The sequence below is a fragment of the Ovis aries genome, chromosome 11, assembly GCF_016772045.2.
Source record: "Ovis aries strain OAR_USU_Benz2616 breed Rambouillet chromosome 11, ARS-UI_Ramb_v3.0, whole genome shotgun sequence".
Classification (NCBI taxonomy): domain Eukaryota; kingdom Metazoa; phylum Chordata; class Mammalia; order Artiodactyla; family Bovidae; genus Ovis; species Ovis aries.
Window position 1 is genome coordinate 42,617,878 of NC_056064.1, and position 18,639 is coordinate 42,636,516.

At 52.5% G+C, this 18,639-nt stretch overlaps 2 pseudogenes; both read left to right on the top strand.

The window, feature by feature from the left end:
• Positions 1–737: 737 nt before the first annotated feature.
• Positions 738–5,035, top strand: LOC106991429 (primary amine oxidase, lung isozyme-like; annotated as a pseudogene).
• Positions 5,036–13,238: 8,203 nt separating this feature from the next.
• Positions 13,239–18,639, top strand: LOC101103050 (primary amine oxidase, liver isozyme-like; annotated as a pseudogene).

The window sequence follows — 18,639 nt, forward strand, 5'->3', positions numbered from 1 at the left end:
GCATTCTGGAAAAGGGTTTCCTGGGGATGAAGGCTGTGGACAGCGAGGTTAAATTCAGAGCCAGGGTGTTATGCCCCTGACATCTGATGTGCTCCATCAGTTCTGCTCGGGGGGCGGCGGCGGGGGAGGCCTCTGTAAGCTGCAACTTCCCACCCACTCCAGCTTCTGAATGGATTCACTCCCCTCAGGCTCTCCTCTAGTGACTGAGGGAGTTCAGGACCTCCAAGATGTTGACCGGGCTCAGCTCTTTAGACCCCCAGCTCCCCACAGGTGATCGGTGTTCTCAGCATGACTCTCCAGGCTCCTATACAAGTCAGAAGGGTTCTGGTTGCTGCATGGGAGCCCTCATCAGAGGGCTTCATGGACTAGAGGAAGGAAGGCGGAATCTGGCTGGATGGCTGAACACAGGAGTTTGGCTTGCAGCCATGTAGCAGGGAGCAAGGTTCCATCGAGAGAGTGGAAAAAGAGCCCCAGGACCCTCACTTCTACCACTTCCTCCCTCCAGCTGTGTCTCCCATACCCATCCCACTGTTGTTCCCCAACAGTGAAGCTGAGTGTTTGATTTGAAACAGGAGGACAGAGGCTGCCATGGGCCACTTAAAATTCAGTTTATAACCTCAGCTGCATCTTCTGACCTGGCCTGACCTGCCTCGCTTCAACCTCCAACCACTGCCAACACTCCTTCCTCAGCTGCTTGTCTTTAGTGTACAATAGTGCGTTGACCCAAAGCACAACTCAAAGACAGGAACCTACAGACACTGAAGGAGGCACTGTGCACCCGGTTCTGTCGGTCTGTGCATCATGCCTGCTGCACTCCAAATCAAGAGCCTGAAGACAGCCAGAGCTTAAGCGATGTTCATTTTTATTATTCTGTCCTTGTGGACTCCTCTGGTGATGGGCAGGGAGGAAGGTGGTTCTGGGAGTGAGGTGGGCGTTGGGAAGCAATGTCATCCCAGCCTGTCTCCTTCCTGCCTCTCTGGATCCCTCAGTGTCCAGCCCTGGACACACCCTGACCAGAGCCAGCTGTTTGCAGACCTGAGCCGAGAAGAGCTGACAACTGTGATGAGCTTCCTGACCCAGCAGCTGGGGCCAGACCTGGTGGATGCAGCCCAGGCCCGACCCTCAGACAACTGCGTCTTCTCAGTAGAACTGCAACTGCCCCCCAAGGCTGCAGCCCTGGCTCACCTGGACAGGGGGAGCCCCCCACCTGCCCAGGAGGCACTGGCCATTGTCTTCTGTGGCAAACAACCCCAGCCCAATGTGACTGAGCTGTTGGTGGGGCCGCTGCCCCAGCCCTCCTACATGCGGGATGTGACCGTGGAGCGTCATGGGGGCCCCCTGCCCTATTACCGATGCCCCCTGATTTTCCGAGAGTCCCAGGACATAGACCAGATGATCTTCAACAGAGAGCTGCCCAAGGCTGCTGGTGTCCTCCGCCACTGCTGCTCCTACAGACAAGGAGGAAGGAAACTGGTAATGTTGACGACAGCTTCCCGTGGCGTCCAGTCAGGGAACAGGGCCATGTGGTTTGGCCTCTACTACATTTCAGGATTTGGGGTCTACCTGCACCCTGTGGGGTTGGAGCTGCTGGTAGATCACAAGGCTCTGGACCCTGCCCAGTGGACTGTCCAGAAGGTGTTCTTTCAGGGCCGCTACTATGAGAGTCTGGCCCAGCTGGAGGAGCAGTTTGAGGCTGGCCAGGTGAATGTGGTGGTGATCCCAGACAATGGCACAGGTGGGTCCTGGTCCCTGAAGTCCCAGGTGCCCCCGGGTCCAGCTCCCCCTCTGCAGTTCCATCCTCAGGGCGCCCGCTTCAATGTCCAGGGCAGTCAAGTGACCTCCTCATTGTGGACTTTCTCCTTTGGCCTCGGAGCTTTCAGTGGTCCTAGGATCAGGGAGAACGGCTGGCTTATGAGATCAGCCTGCAAGAGGTCCTGGTTGTCTATGGTAGGAATACCCTACTTGCAATGGTGAACCCCTACATGGATCGAGGCTTTGGTCTGGGCAAGTTCGTCACGCCCCTGACCTGCGGCGTCGACTGCCCCTATCTGGCCACCTATGTGGACTGGCACTTCCTTCTGGAGTTCCAAGGCCCCAGGACCCTCTACAATGCCCTTTTGCTTTTGAGCAGAACAAGGGCCTGCCCCTGAGGTGACACCACTCAGATGCGTTTTCTCACTGTTTGGGGGTCTTGTGGAGACAGTGCTGGTCTTCAGATCTGTTTCAACCTTGTTCAACTATGACTATGTGTGGGATGTGATTTTTCACTCCAATGGGGCCATTCAAGTCAAATTCTATGCCACGGGCTTCATCAATTCAGTGTTCCACTTTGGTGCTGCCCGAAGATATGGATACCAGGTTCAGGAGAACACACTGGGCACTGTCCATACCCACACTGCCCACTACAAGGTGGATCTGGATGTGGGAGGTAAGACACCCCAGGGGAGGCACGGATTGCAGTAGAGGGGCCTGAAAGATTGGGGACATCTTTGGGTGAGAGGTGGGAAGCAAGGGACACACTCAGTCTGGCCTTGTCTTTGGCTCCTAATCTGAAGTCAGGAGCAGCAGACTCCAGAGGGGGCAGGGCAGCTGCCTGACCAGCTGTCGCTCCTCCCTTCTCCTCCGGGAGGGGAAACCTGAGGTCCATGGGCTCGGCTCCCTTCCATGATGATCAGGCAGCAGGACAGGGACAGTGACCATGGACCCCTGACCAGAGCATCTCTAGGTACCAGCTGGCCATGACCCAGAGGAAGGAGACTGAGCCCCGCAGCTCCAGCATCTTCAATCAGAATGACCCCTGGACTCCTACGGCGGTCTTTGCTGACTTCGTCAACAATGAGACCATTGCTGGAAAGGTCAGCTGACTGTGGGAGATGAGAGAGGGGTGGGGGACACAGAGATCAGCCCCACCTTCTCTTGGGTGGGGCCTGAAAACCCGTGATCACCTGGAGGGCTGAGCTGACTCCTGCTTCTATCCTCTACCTGTGGAGGGAAGCTTCCTAAGCTGGGAGTTCATCTGCAGACCCTGGCTGAGGCTTCAGCCTTTCCTCGAGAGGCAGCAGCTCTCTCAGTCTCAGCTCTGTGGACTGAGTCCTTTAAGGGCCCCAGGGTCAGAAGGGCTGGAATGACCAGGGAAGACTGCATCTCTTATACCTAAAACTTCTCTGCTTCTGTCTTCACCACTCAAGGATTAATTTCTTTTTATTTTTTTTTTTAAAAATTTATTTTTATATTTTATTTTAGTATTTTTTAATTTATTTCAATTGGAGGCTAATTACTTTACAATATCGTAGTGGTTTTGCCATACATTGACATGGATCAGCCATGGGTGTACGGTGTTTCCCATCCGGAATCCCCCTACCAGCTCCCTCCCCATCCCATCCCTCTGGGTCATACCAGTGCACCAGCCCTGAGCACCCTGTCTCATGCAGCGAACCTGGACTGGTGATCTGTTTCACATACGATAATATACATGTTTCAATGCTATTCTCTCAAATCATCCCACCTTCACCTTCTCCCACAGAGTCCAAAAGACTCTGTGTTCTATACATCTGTGTCTCTTTTGCTGTCTCGCATATAGGGTTATCATTACCATCTTTCTAAATTCCATATATATTTGTGCACTATATTGGTGTTTTACTTTCTGGCTTACTTCACTCTGTATAATAGGTTCCAGTTTCATCCACCTCATTAGAACTGATTCAAATGTATTATTTTTAATAGCTGAGTAATATTCCATTGTGTATATGTACCACAGCTTTCTTATCCATTCGTCTGCTGATGGACATCTAGGTTGCTTCCGTGTCCTGGCTATTTAAACAGTGCTGTGATGAACATTGGGGTACACGTGTCTCTTTCAATTCTGGTTTCCTCTGTGTGTATGCCCAGCAGTGGGATTGCTGGGTCATATGGCAGTTCTATTTCCAGTTTTTTAAGGAATCTCCACACTGTTATCCATAGTGGCTGTACTAGTTTGCGTTCCCATCAACAGTGTAAGAAGATTCCTTTTTCTCCACACCCTCTCCAGTATTTATTGTTAGTAGACTTTTGGATAGCAGCCATTCTGATTGGCGTGAGATGATACAAAGGAATAATTTCTAAATGTCAGCCTTTTCTATCACCCACAACATGATCTTCCCTCCTCCATTCACCTCCTCTCAGTTACAGTCTGGGAACTCTCACAGAGTCAGGAGAGGTGTTGAAGTAGCCTGTGGGTGTCATCATTTCTCTTGGGATGGGTAGGCTGATGGCGATGTGATGGAAAATGTCAGAGATGGCAGTTGCAGGCTGGGATAGTGGAGGCTGGTGTTACTCCTAACGTGAAGTTTATCCTTTATGCTGTGACTTCTGGGCTACTGTGAAAATGTGTCTAAAACTTAAAACCCTCTTGAGTGATGGTGAGTTCCCATAGTGAATTCTGTGGGAGGCAGAGTTGTTCTTAGCAGCGCCAGGCCTCATGACCCTCTTTCTTCCCCTACTAGGACTTGGTGGCCTGGGTGACAGCTGGTTTCCTGCGCATCCCACATGCAGAGGACATTCCCAACACGGTGACAGTGGGCAACAGTGTGGGCTTCTTTCTGCGACCCTACAACTTCTTTGACGAGGACCCCTCCATCTGTTCTGCTGACTCCATCTTCTTCCAAGAAAACCAGGATGCTGGGTCTTGTGAGGTGAACTCTGTGGCTTGCCTGCCCCAGGTTGCTGCCTGTGCCCCTGACCTCCCTGCCTTCTTCCAAGAGGCCTTCTCCTCCTAGGTGTTCCTTGGGATGGGGAATGTGGCTGGGGCCCCAGGGCCAGGGAATGTGCGGAGAAGAAGGGCTGGGAGCTGTGGAGTCTGTGCGCTCTTATCCCTCTTCACCCTCCAGGGTCCTTTCTCTCCTTTGCCTTCCCCTCCCTGCTGGAAGCATCCTGAGCCTGTGCTGCCTGACACAGGGCCGTCTCAGCTCTGCGGACCCCACCCTGTGGGATTCCTGTCGCAGAGAGGAAAGGAATGGCCAGTGGGGAGTCTGGAATGATTATTAAACCTAGCAATCGATTCCTGGTTTTGATGTGTTTTGCTTTTACATCCTTTTGTCTTTGGTTTCCCGCGCTCTCAAATCTTTTTCGGCCATGCCAGGTCTCTCCTGAGACTCCCCAGTCCTCACATGGGAGGGGAGGATGGGGGCTCTCTAAGAGGGTGGCTGCCGACAGAATTCCTGGCAGGACTGTGAATCCAGGAGTCCAGTTGGAAGGGGCTCTTTGGCCCTTGTTTCCTCTCATCCTGGGCCTCCTTCTTCCCTTCCTTCTTGCCCTGCCTTCTCCTGTTCTTACCTGTTCTTCTATCTTGGTATTTACCTCCTGGCCCTCAGCAGAGGTTCCTCAGCTCTCATTGTTCAACTCTGGTCTCCTCTCCTGACTCTAGGCCTGTGGAAGTCTGAAAATGCAAGGGACATCTAGCTTGAGAAGACAGTCCCCATCTGTCTCCCAGTGTCTGGAGGCTGCCCCTTCCCCAGTCCTGGGGCAATGTGTTTGTATGCCCTGTCTTGCATCCTCTTGCAGGAGTGGTCTTGGAGACAGCAGCAGCTCTAGGGGGCACTTGAGGTGGCTTTGTGGGCACAGCGGTAGTGAGGAGTGGTCATTTGTGCCAGGTCTCTGTGTGACCTGTGGCCTCCGCACAGGGCAGGAGCCAGTGGAGGAGGCTGGGTGGGCACCTAGGGAGCGAGGCAAGAAGACCTGTCATGGGGCCAGGGGTTGTCCAATCACGTGTGAGCATGCAAAGGAGCCAGGGCGTCTGGGGGTGGAGCCTCCCCCACAGGCTGTCCCTGTGGAGATGTGGATGGAAAAGGTCTGGATCCAGGGTCTCTCTACAAATATCCAGAGATTGGAAATTATAGAAATGTCTTTCCTAGAAGATTCATTAACCTCAGATATGCAGATGACACCACCCTTATGACAGAAAGTGAAGAGGAACTAAAAAGCCTCTTGATGAAAGTAAAAGAGGAGAGTGAAAAAGCTGGCTTAAAGCTCAACATTCAGAAAACAAAGATCATGGCATCCGGTCCCATCACTTCATGGGAAATAGATGGGGAAACAGTGGAAACAGTGTCAGACTTTATTTTTTTGGGCACCAAAATCACTGCAGATGGTGATTGCAGCCATGAAATCAAAAGATGCTTACTCCTTGGAAGAAAAGTTATGAGCAGCCTAGATAGCATATTCAAAAGCAGAGACATTGCTTTGCCGACTAAGGTCCGTCCAGTCAAGGCTATGGTTTTCCAGTAGTCATGTATAGATGTGAGAGTTGGACTGTGAAGAAGGCTGAGCACCGAAGAATTGATGCTTTTGAACTGTGGTGTTGGAGAAGACTCTTGAGAGTCCCTTGGACTGCAAGGAGATCCAACCAGTCCATTCTGAAGGAGATCAACCCTGGGATTTCTTTGAAGGAATAATGCTAAAGCTGAAGCTCCAGTACTTTGGCCACCTCATGCGAAGAGTTGACTCATTGGAAAACACTTTGATGCTGGGAGGGATTGGGGGCAGAAGAAGGGGACGACAGACGATGAGATGGCTGGATGGCATCACTGACTTGATGGACGCGAGTCTGAGTGAACTCTGGGAGTTGGTGATGGACAGGGAGGCCTGGCGTGCTGCGATTCATGGGGTCACAAAGAGTCAGACATGACTGAGCAACTGAACTGAACTGAATACAGTCTTACAAAGCAATATTACGCAGCTGTAAAACCAGTCATATTTCTTTCTAGAAATTAATCTTCTAAAGAGCAAGGCAAGGTACAGAAGTGTGTATAGGGCACCACCTTTTGTGTTCTAAAGGAAAGGTCATATGAGTACATATTTTCATATCTTATAGATGCATATTCAGAAGACATGCATGACACTGGTTGCCTCTGGAGGGCATCCAGGTGGAAGGGACTCAGGAGGGGGGACTTAGTAGAATAAACCCTTTTAAAAACTTAGAGCCATAGACTGTATTATCTATTCATTTATTATTATTCAAATAATAAATGGTCCCGTACAAGACCTGACTTCATTCTTTAAACTATTAATAAGTTGTCTTTTTGGATAGGGTAGAATGGGGGAGGATAAACTGTGTTGAGAGATGAACCCAGGGACTCAATTTTCTCAAATATTTGAGACCCAGAGAAATAGGTGTGGTCTCAGGTGACCCCGTGCTATGGTTTGTCCAGTAGTCATGTGTGGATGTGAGAGTTGGACTATAAAGAAAGCTGAGCACCGAAGAATTGATGCTTTTGGACTGTGGTGTTGGAGAAGACTCTTGAGAGTCCCTTGGACTGCAAGGAGATCCAACCAGTCCATCCTAAAAGTTCATTGGAATGACTGATGTTGAAGCTGAAACTCCAGTACTGATGTGAAACTCCATCTGATGCGAAGAGCTGACTCATTGGAAAAGACCCTGATGCTGGGAAAGATTGAGGGCAGGAGGAGGAGGGGATGACAGAGGATGAGATGGTTGGATGGCATCACCGACTCAATGGACATGAGTTTGGGTGAACTCCGGGAGTTGGTGATGGACAGGGAGGCCAGGCGTGCTGCAGTTCATGAGTTTGTGGAGAGTTGAACATGACTGAGCGACTGAACTGACCTGACTGACTGATGACCTCTTTGCCTCTTCTTGTCTGTACGTCTCCAAGGAAAACGTTAAACCTCAGTCAGTCTCTCTTTGACTGTCTATGGCTCACTGTCCCTGTCTGTCTCTCTTCAAGGAGGGGGAATCAGAAGCAATGGGGAGGGGTGACTTCCACCTGCTGGAAGCCCAGGCAAGGCTGGGAGGTGAAGGACAGGAAACAGATTTTAGATGCTGCTCAGCTTCTGGCCTGAGGGAGTCACATCCAGGGGGCTCACACGGCACAGAAGCTTCTGCTCCTTTCTGCATTGCTCCAAACCCAGGTTCCCTGCTGGGTCAACAGTGGATGCAGATGAATCAGTGAGCGGAGAGAAGCTAGGTTTCAAAGAACAGGGAGAAAGCCCTCAGCCAGGAGAGAGGGTGGCGGGTGGATGAACTTATAACAGGAGCCAAGGTGGAGGCCAGAGTGCAGAGGACAGTGACTGAGGAGAAGGAGAGGCTGAAGACTGGGACAGAGGACAAAAATGGGTGCTGCGGCCGCATGGTTCTGATGCTGACCTGATGCCTTTTCTTTCTGTGACCTGAGTCACTGAACTTCTCCATGAGATTTGTATGCTGTTGTTTCTCCCTCCTCCTGGCTCCTTTTTATGGTCAGTTGCAGGAGAGTCAGTGCTGGATGCAAAGGAATAAAGGAATTTTTTCCTTCAGAATAAAGGAATGTGGTGTCAACCCCTCCCCTACCCGGGCAGAATAACTTGCAATTCATTCCCTTGAAACCATGTCCAGACCAAGGCAGTGAGTGTTTACAGTGGTGAGTGTGCATGTGAGTGTGTCCGGATGGTCGCTCACAGCTTTGATGTGGAACAGGGACTATGGTTGTGTCTCTCTACAGCTGTCTAGAGATGACTTCCCTGGCCCAGGCCTCAGTAGACATGTAGATAGTGAGCTTATCAGCCCACTGAGATCAGGAGGCTGGACCTCCAGCCGTGCACCCCACCCACTCTCTCCTTCATAACTTGAGGCTGGCTGGATTGCCAAAGGAGGGAAGGGTAACCCAGGACGTCAGGTTCTGAAAGAACTCCTGTCCACAAGGGCACAAATTTTGGACTTGGGCCCATTGCCCTTGAGGAACTGAATTAGGGGGCACCCAAGATGTCCTTACAGGAGGGGCCTAACTGGGATTCCAGAAATGGAGACACAGGCAAACTGTGAGCAGCAGAAGCTGTGCCCTCCTGCCTCGGCTCTCGTCCTGCAGCCCCTAGGCATGGCTCCCCCTGCGACTGCAGGATAGGATTCCCACACACGTTCGAAGAGACTTCCCCCGTGCCTCCTATGTGCCAGGCGCCCTGGGAGGCACCAGGGTACATTATGGGGTAAGACACAATGTCATCCCCAGGGGTGATAGCCGCAAGTCAAGAGTCAATTACATCAGGGACTTTTTCAGGGAGGTGGGAGGAGAACAAAGCAGCAGCTCCTGACCTGGACTTAGGGACTGGAGAAGGCTTCCTGAGGGACGAGATGTCTAAGCTGATGGATAGAGCTGGCCATAGGAGAAGAAAGTGAGTGGTGACAAGTTTCCAGGAAGAGAGAACAACATGTTCAAAGGCCAGGAAGTGACAAGGTAACACCATGCAAGTCCCCAGGTTCACTGACGGGTGTGTGGGCTGAGAGCAGAGCCTGGAGGGACAAGCAGGGGCAGAGAAGGCAGGTGCTTGCAATCCATGGTTACCCTAAGGGAAATGGGGAGCCATGGAAGGATTCTAAGCAAGGGAGTGCCAGGGTGAGAGTGTCCTTTGCCCCTCCTGCAGTGGGGGCCCAGCATGTGAACCACTGGGCCACCAGGGAAGTCCCAGAGCATCACTGTATTTAATGAACATGTAACACTTGGGAAAGTCAGTTGCTGATTAAAGTAAAATCCTACCCAGAATAGTTCCTTGGTCCTTTGTGCGCTGATGAGATAATTGCTTAGATGATCCTTGTAAACTTTATACAGAGCATGGTGGGATGGGAGATAATTAAACCCCTAAGGAAGAAAAAGGTTTCTTGGCTCTCCCAGACAGCTTCTTTGACTGGATTTGGCAGTGAAAATGGGTTCATTATTTCTACAGACCCTTTACCTGTTTTAAGGGAAACCTACCCCTACTGGCCCCCTCCAGAAGGGGGTCCTCTCGCTAAGTCAAATCCAGCACACTGCCTCTCCTGGGGGTGTCTTCCCTGGGTCTGTTCCTTCCAGGCACCATCCTCCAAGGAGAGCTCTCCCTTTCCAGGGTCAGCTTCCCTTCCCCCTGCGTCCCTCCTCATCCCATTCCCCTCCATCTGCTGAGACAGAAGCCACAGGCCCTTCCAGCCCCTACTTTCTGGACCTCTGGGTGGCATTGGTCCTCTGTGACAAGTCCCTATGGAAAACTCTTGCCTGTTGTGATCTCCTCACCTTCTCACCCCTCCGAGGGCATGCCGGTTGCTTCTCAGGCTCCTGGACCAGCTCCTTTGCTTCTTCTCCACCAACCAGCCCGCTCAGCCCCACAGCTGGGCGTTTTCTGGCCTTTGGCCCCGCCCCTCCTCTCTCCCTTCTGCACAGTCCTCCATGCATGATTGCAGGCTCTCCTGCCTTTAATGATTACTACTTGTTGTTCAACCTATATCTCAATTTCCAGCCTAGAAGCTGTTCTCCCATCCCTGGAAACCCATAGAGACAATGGTCCTTTTTCTGGATATCTATGTTGGGGCTTCCCAGGAGCACCTCAACCTCAAACTTATTGGTTTCCCCGTTGACATTGCTGTTCTTGTAGGTCCTTCTGATGAGGAAAGCCCCTCACCCACTCAGGTCACTGGTTAGAGGAAATTCCTTGGTGGTCCAGAGGTCAGCGCTCCTCCATTCCCGCAGCGGTCATGGGGTCCACACATAGCTGGGGAAGTAGGATCCTGCAACATGCACTGTGGGACCAAAAAAACAAGTCCATAAATTACCAAGTCACCGAATGGAAACTGTCTTTTTGTCACCCAAGTCATTGTGCTCTTTCTCACCCACCCACCCAGCCAATCAGACACCGAGTCCTGTCAACTCCACCCACCACACTGCTCAGACCCTCCCTTCCTTTTGTCCTCCAGGTCACTGGCTTCAGTCTGGCCCTTTGCCTCCCATCTGGTGTCATGATCTCTGTCTTTACCAATCCAAGCCCTGTTCGGAACCACAGTCAGAGCCATGTCCCCAGATTACAGATCGGAGGGAGAGCAGTGACCTGCGTGTCCTTCCACTGCTGGACCGGGCCTCCGAGCACAAGCTCAGCTCAGGCATTGCCACCTGTGACCCAGATCTGGGGGCTGCAGATGGGCTCTGGGTCCCAGGAATCAACTCACCTTGAGCATAGTCACAGAGGCTAGGGCCAAGTTTGTCCAAAGGGAAATAAGAGCTTTGGCGGGGGGAACGGGACATGTGGTCCTGTCTCCTGAGTAATTCTCCAAATGAGACTCCTTTTTTGGTTTAGGATGGCTGACACGATGATTGTGAAGCCTACGATGAAAGGACATCAGAGGAAGGGATGTGTCTAGGACACTTAGAGAAGGTGGGCAGGGGGCACCTTCTTCTATATCAGTTCCTCCACCAGGTCAGGCAGAATCTCTCCCTCCCGCTCCCTGATCATTACCCACCTTCCTAGGAGACCTAGGATACCCCAGCAGAGTGGCTCTTCTTGACCTGTGCTTGGTCACACTGGTTGGGATTACTTTTCCCAAGCACAGGGAAAGCATTATCCATCCTCTTGATGATGTGTTCTTACCAAGGAGAAGAGGCCATCGCTTACAAAAGGATCCAGAATGAAGTTCTTGGCCTGGAGAGGCTGGCCTTGTGGCCAGGGCTGAGTGTGACCTCAGATTCTGCTCTTCTTAGTACAACGTCTGCATGAACCGTTTCAATTTCAGAGACTGGGGCTGATGACCCTTGACTGGGGTGCTTGCACTGGCACATGGACAAACGTCTCCTCAAGCAACAGAATCCAGGGAAAGTATGTGGTATTCAAAATACCGGCATGGACCAGCAGTTGGGGCGATCATGAACCATAGATACAAAAAGAGCACAAGTGTACTGCCACTTCTGAGCTGCCTAAAGCAAAAGCAGTGTATTGGGCACTATCTTTGCACACAGGACCACAAGCAGTTGGGTAGGCCACCTAAGCCAGCCCTGGGGCCCGCTCTCCGGATCTGCCCCCACTCTTACTCCATTGAAGGAACCAGGCCACACAGGGCAAGCAGGGAACCTGTGTTTTGTTCTTGCTCCTTCCTGCAGCAGCTTGAGTGCCAGTAAGGCCCTGCCTCAATTCCTCCTCTGGCCTCTTATCAACTCTACTGATGGAAGTGTCCAAGGACGCAGCTTGGTAACAAAATGACCTGTATGTGGAATTTGCATATCAAAATAGAGCTGGTTGCAGAAGCAGCTGGTATCTGGAGAAACTGACCTTCCTGTGGTTGATTTCCCTGGTGTCACATGTTCCCAGACTTCTGTCTTTCTGCAAGGCCTGCTTTCCTTAAGACCCACACACTGCACAAGCTTTCCTGATCTGATCTCTTCTGCTGTCCCACTGCCTCCTGTCTCCACCTCACACTCAATACGCTGACCTTGGCCATTTCCGACCCATGCCCAGGCTGGTTCAAGTTCTGTACCTTTGCACGTTCTGATCCTTTTGGCTGGGATGTACTGTCCATTCTCCTCCAGGCGAACTACTAGGTTATCTAAGGTGCCTTTTGGGGGAAGTGGTCTTGGAAGTGTGCAGGTTGGAAAGGATTCTCCCCCAGTTCACCAGGGAAGCATGTCCCATCTCTGGAACCCTCAGTTTCTCCTGTCAGGACCTGGCTGCACAGAAGACAGTGTCTCCCCAACATCACCTGCCTGAGAACTGAGGTAGCTTTGCTCTCTGCCTCTGCAGTATCCTGGAAAGGGGTTTCCAGGGGATGAGGGTTGTGGACAGCTAGGTTAAATTCACAGCCAGGGTTCCACGCACCCTGACCTGTGATGGTCCGTCAGTCCTGCTCCTGGTATAATGAGGGGGTCTTTCTTACACTGACTGCTCCCCCCACCGCCTGCTCCCCTCCAGTGAGTCAGGGAGCTCAGGGCCTCCACGATGTTAAACTGGCTCAGCCCTCAGTTCCCCAGTTCCTTATAGGTGCTTTGTGTTCTCAGTATGACTCTGTAGGCTCCTGTGGGTACCTGTAGGATTCTGGTTTTAGGGGAGCAGATGACAGTGAGGAGGGCTTCCCAGTCTAGAGGAAGGAAGGGGCGAATCCTGCTGAGGGTTGTGCTCAGGTGTGATTTGCTTACAGCCAGGTAGCCAGGAGAAAGTCTGGGCCTGGAGCAGAAGGAAGTGCCCAAGGACAGTCCCTTTCTGTCCCCGTCACATCTTCCTCTTCTGTCTCCAGCTGTGTACTCAAGCCCAGCCCTCCCCCACTTTGTGCTCCAACCTTGAACCTGAGTGTTTGATTTGGAACAAAAAGACAGAGGCTGACATGGGCCACTTAAAATGCAGATTCCTACCTCAGCCGCATTTCCTGAACTGAGTTAACTACTACCCCCACCCCACCCTCCACTCCCTGCCAACCCTCTGCCCTTGGCTGCTTGTCTTCAGCGTATCCATCATGCCATCGCCCAGAAGACCCACCCAGAGCCAGGAACTTCCAGACACTAAGGAGGCATCGTGCACCCCGTTCTGTCTGTCCGTGTGTCTATCTTGCATGCTGCATTCTGATTCAAGAGCCTGAAGAGTCAGGAGTTTTAGTGATGTTCCTCTTCATTTTTCTGTCCTTGTGGACTCTTCTGGTGATGGGCAGGGAGGAAGGTGGTTCTGGGAGTGAGGAGGGAGTTGGGAAGCAATGTCATCCCAGCCTGCCTCCCCCCTGCCCCTCCGGATCTCCCAGTGTCCAGCCCTGGGCACAGCCTGACCACAGCCAGCTGTTTGCAGACCTGAGCTGAGAAATGCTGACGGCTGTGATGTCTTTCATGACCTAGAATCTGGGGCCAGACTTGGTGGATGAGACCCAGGGCCAATCCTCAGACAACTGTGTCCTCCTTGTAGAGGTGCAGCTGCCCCCTAAGGCTGCAGACCTGGCCCACCTGGACAGGGGGAGCCCGCCACCTGCCCGGGAGGCACTGGCCATCATCTTCTCTGGCAGAGCATCCCAGCCCAACGTGACTGAGCTGGTGGTGGGGCCGCTGCCCCAGCCCTCCTACATGTGGGATGTGACTGTGGAGTGTCATGGGGGCCCCCTGCCCTATCACCAATGCCCTGTGATTCTCCCAGAGTCCCTGGACATAGACCAGATGATCTTCGACAGAGAACCACCCAGGCTTCTGGTGTCCTCCACCACTGCTGCCCCTATGACCAACGAGGATAGAACCTGGTGACCCTGAACTCAGCTCACCGTGGCTCACAGTCAGGGGACAGGCCCACCCAGTTCGGCCTCTACTATAACATCGCGAAAGGTGGGTCCTACCTGCACCCTGTGGGGCTGGCGCTGCATGTAGACCACAAGGCTCTGGACCCTGCCCAGTGGACCATCCAGAAGTTGTTCTTTCAGGGCCGCTACTATGAGAGTCTGGCCCAGCTGGAGGAGCAGTTTGAGGCTGGCCAGGTGAATGTGGTGGTGATCCCAAACAACGGCACAGGTGGGTCCTGGTCCCTGAAGTCCCAGGTGTCCCCGGGTCCAGCTCCCCCTCTGCAGTTCCATCCTCAGAGCCCCTGCTTCAATGTCCAGAGCAATCGAGTGTCCTCCTCATTATGGACTTTTCGTTTGACCTCAGAGCTTTCAGTGGTCCTAGGATTTTGACATTTGATTACAAAGAGAATGACTGGCTTATGAGATCAGCCTACAAGTGGCCAGCACTGTTTATGGTGTGGGAATACCCCACAGCAATGTTCACTCGCCCTGTGAATAGTGGCATTGGCATGGGTTACTTCCCCACACCCCTGATTCGTGTAGAGTGCCCCTATCAGGCCAGCTACATGGACTGGCACTTCGTTGTGGAGTCCCAAGCCCCCAAGACACCACATGACGCCTTTGGTGTGTTTAAGCAGAACAAAGGTCTGCCCCTGAGGTGACATCACTTGGATTTTCTTTCCCACTATTTTGGGGGCGTTGTGGAGACAGTGCTGGCCTCAGGTCTGTGTCCACGATGCTCAACTATGACTATGTGTGGGATTTGGTCTTCTACCCCAATGGGGCCATAGAAGTCAAATTCCATGCCACGGGCTACATCAGCTCAGCGTTCTTCTTTGGTGAAGCCCAAAGATGCGGAAACCAGGTTGGGGAAAAAACGCTGGGCGCCATCCACACCCACAGTGCCCACTACAAGGTGGATCTGGACGTGGGAGGTAAGTCACCCTAGGGGAGGCAACGATTCCAGTAGAGGGGGCTGCAAGATTGGGGGCATCTTTGGGTGAGAGGGCAGAGAAGCAGGGGACACACTCAGACTGGTCTTCTCTTTGGCCCCCACTCTGAAGCCAGGTGCAGGCAGAGTCCAGAGGCAGCAGGGCAGCTGCCTGACCAGGCCTCCCTCCTCCCTTCCTCTTCTGCAGCCCCCCTGCCCCCCAAAACTTGATAACTGTGTCTGGACTGAGGACATGGCTTTTGTCCCATGATGGTACCCTGGAGCCCTGCGCACCAGACACAGAGGCTGCAGGTGACCCGGAAGCAGCTGGAGACTGAGGAGCAGGCCGCCTTTCCCCTGGGAGGGGCCTCCCCTCGCTACCTGTACCTGGCCAGCAACCAGAGCAACAAATGGGGGCGCCCTTGTGGCTATCGCATCCAGACGGTCAGCTTTGCTGGGGGGCCGCTGCCCCAGAACAGCTCCATGGAGAGAGTGGTCAGCTGGGGGAGGTGGGTGACGCGTATTGTCGGAGGTGGGTGGATGAGACGAGCACAGCATGGGAGGGGCAGTTGGGAACCCAGCTCCCATTCTACACAAGGTGAGGTAAGAGCACAGAACATTTCCTGGTTATCAAACGGCCTACAGTAGACACATGGTCCCCCTGGAAGGCTAGGGCCCAGGCCATAAGCCTTCCTGATTTCCTGATGCTGTGGAATCCAAAGGAATCAACAGGAAAAGGACATGAAAAGATGCTGGGCTCAGGTCAAAAAGAAAAGGAAAAAGAAAGAGATCACCCCAGTACTGTATCTTTAAAAAACAAAAAATGGTGTTGGACTACCCACTAGGTGGGATGTGGGATGTGCAGGAAAATGGCTGCACACTAGGGTGACATCACGGTGAGGGTGTGGATGAGCTGGGAAGCTGAGGTCCATGGGCTCAGCTCCCTTCCATGATGATCAGGCAGCAGGACAGGGACAGTGACCACGGACCCCTGACCAGAGCATCTCTAGGTACCAGCTGGCCGTGACCCAGAGGAAGGAGACAGAGCCCAGCAGCTCCAGCGTCTTCAATCAGAATGACCCCTGGACTCCCACTGTGGACTTTGCTGACTTCATCAACAATGAGACCATTGCTGGAAAGGTCAGCTGACTATGGGAGATGAGGGACGGATGGGGGACACAGAGATCCGCCCCACCTTCCCTTGGTGGGGGGGCCTGAAACCCCGTGATCATCTGGAGGGCTGAGCTGACTCCTGCTTCTGTGCTTTTGTGGATCTGCTCCTTACCTGTGGAGGGAAGTTTCCTAAGCTGGGAGTTCATCTGCAGACCCTGGCTGATGCTCCAGTCTTTCCTCAAGAGGCAGCAGCTCTCTCAGTCTCTTTTGCGGACTGAGTCCTTTAAGGGCCCCAGGATTCAAAGGGCTGGAATGACCAGGGAAGACCACCTCTCTTATACCTAAAATTTATCCGTTTCTGTCTTCACCACTAAAGGATTAATTTCCAAACGTTGTACTTTTCTGCCATCCAAACCTGATCTTCCCTCCATTCCCTCCATTCTCCTTCCTTCAGTTACAGTTTGGGAACTCTCCCAGAGTCGGGGGAGGCGCTAAAGTAGCCTGTGGGTGTCATCATTTCTCTTTGGATGGGTAAGGTGATGGGGACATGATGGGAAATGTCCCAGATGGCAGCTGCAGACTGGGACATAGGAGGCTGGTATTGCTCCTAATATGAAGTTGATTCTTTATGCTTTGACTTTAGGGCTACTATGAAAAAACTTTTAAAGATTTAAAACCCTCTTGAGTGATGTTGGGCTCCCAAAGATAATCCTGTGGGAGGCAGAGGTGTCCTTAGCAGCAACAGGCCTCATGACCCCCTTTCTTCCCCTACTAGGACTTGGTGGCCTGGGTGACAGCCGGTTCCTGTACATCCCCCATGCAGAGGACATTCCCAACATGGTGACAGTGGGGAACAGTGTGAGCTTCTTCCTACAACCCCGCAACTTCTTTGACCATGAGCCCTCCGTCAGTTCTGACTCCATCAACTCCCAGGAAGTCCACGATGCTGGGTCCTACTAGGTCAAATCCCTGGCTTGCCTGCCCAAGGCTCCTGCCTGTGCCCCTGATCTCCCTGACTTCTCCCATGGGGGCTTTTCCAGAACTAGGTGTCCCCTGGGATGGGGAATGAGAATGGAGCTCCAGGGTCTGGGAGTGTGGGGAGAAGGGCCAGGAACTGGGGAGCCTGTGCCCTCTTCTCCCTCCTCACCCCCCAGGGTCCTCTCTCTCTTCCATCGTCCTCCCTTGCTTACCGCCTTGCTGGGATCATCCTGAAGCTATGCTGCCTGAATCAGGGGCTTCTCAGCTCTGTGCACCCCAACAAGCTGGGTTCCTGTCACAGAGGAAAGGAATGGTCAGATGAGAGTCTGGAGTCATGGTTATACCTTTCTAGGAGACTCCTCGGTTTGGTGGTTTTCATTTTCTTTTCTTTGGTCTTTGCTTTCTGCTTTCCCCAGATCGTTTTAGGCCATGCCAGGTCTCTCTTGAAACTCCCCAGTCCTCACCTGGGAGGAGAGGATGCGGGGTGTCTCTGGGGCTGGTTGCCTAGAGGCCCTGGGCAGGGTTCCTGGCAGGCTTGTGAATCCAGGAGTCCAGCTGGAAGGGGCTCTTTGGCACATGTTCCCTCTCATCCTGGTCCTCCTTCTCCCTCTTCCTTCTTGCCTCACCTCCTCCCGTTCTTACCTATTCAAATAACCTGGGATTTACCGCCCAGCCCTGGGGAGATGTTCCTCAGCTCTCACTTTTCAACTCTGGTCTCCTCCTCTGACTCTAGGCCCGTGGAAGTCTGAAAATGCAAGGGCCATCTAGCTTGAGAGGACAGCCCCCGTCTGTCTCCCTGTGTCTGGGAGCTGCCCCTTCCCCCAGTCCTGGGGCAGGGTGTTTCCCCACAGTTCTTCCTGCCCATGTGTATAGGCCTGTCTTGTGTCCTCTTGCAGAGGATGCTCATGGAGACAGCAGCAGCTCTAGTTAGCACTGGAGGTGGTTTGTGGGTGCAGTGGTAATGAGGAGTGGTCATTTTGTGCCAGGTGTGTGGTGTGACCAGTGTCCTCTGAACTTGGCAATAGCCAACATGGGAGACTGGGTGAGAGCCAAGGGTGAGAAGCAGAAAGACCAGTCACACCATGCCATGGGGGGGGGGGGAGGGGCTGACCAATCACGTGTGAGCATGCAAATGAGCCAGGGCCTCTGGGGGTGGAGTCTCCCCCACAGGCTGTCCCTTCAGGATCCGGGGTCTCTCCACTAATGTCCAGAGATCGGACATAATAGAACTCTGCTTCCCTAGAAGATTTGTTAAGCAAGTTCTAGTTTGGCTTGACAAAGCAATACTCCACAGCTATAAAACTGTATCTTTTTATACAAATTACTCTTCTAAAGAACAAGGCAATGCACAGAATTGTGGACCGGGCACCTCCACTTGTGTTTTATGGGGGAGGATCATATAAATCCATATTTTCATATCTTATAGATGCATATTCAGAAGCCACGGGTAACCCTGGTTGCCTCTGTGAAGAGGAACCAGGAGGTAGGGACTTGGGAGGGAGGAGACTTGATACTACATATCCTTTTGTACATTTTGAATTTTGAACCGTGTGACTATATTACCTATTCATTTATTATTATTGAAAAATAAATGGGGCCAAGTAGTTTCTGA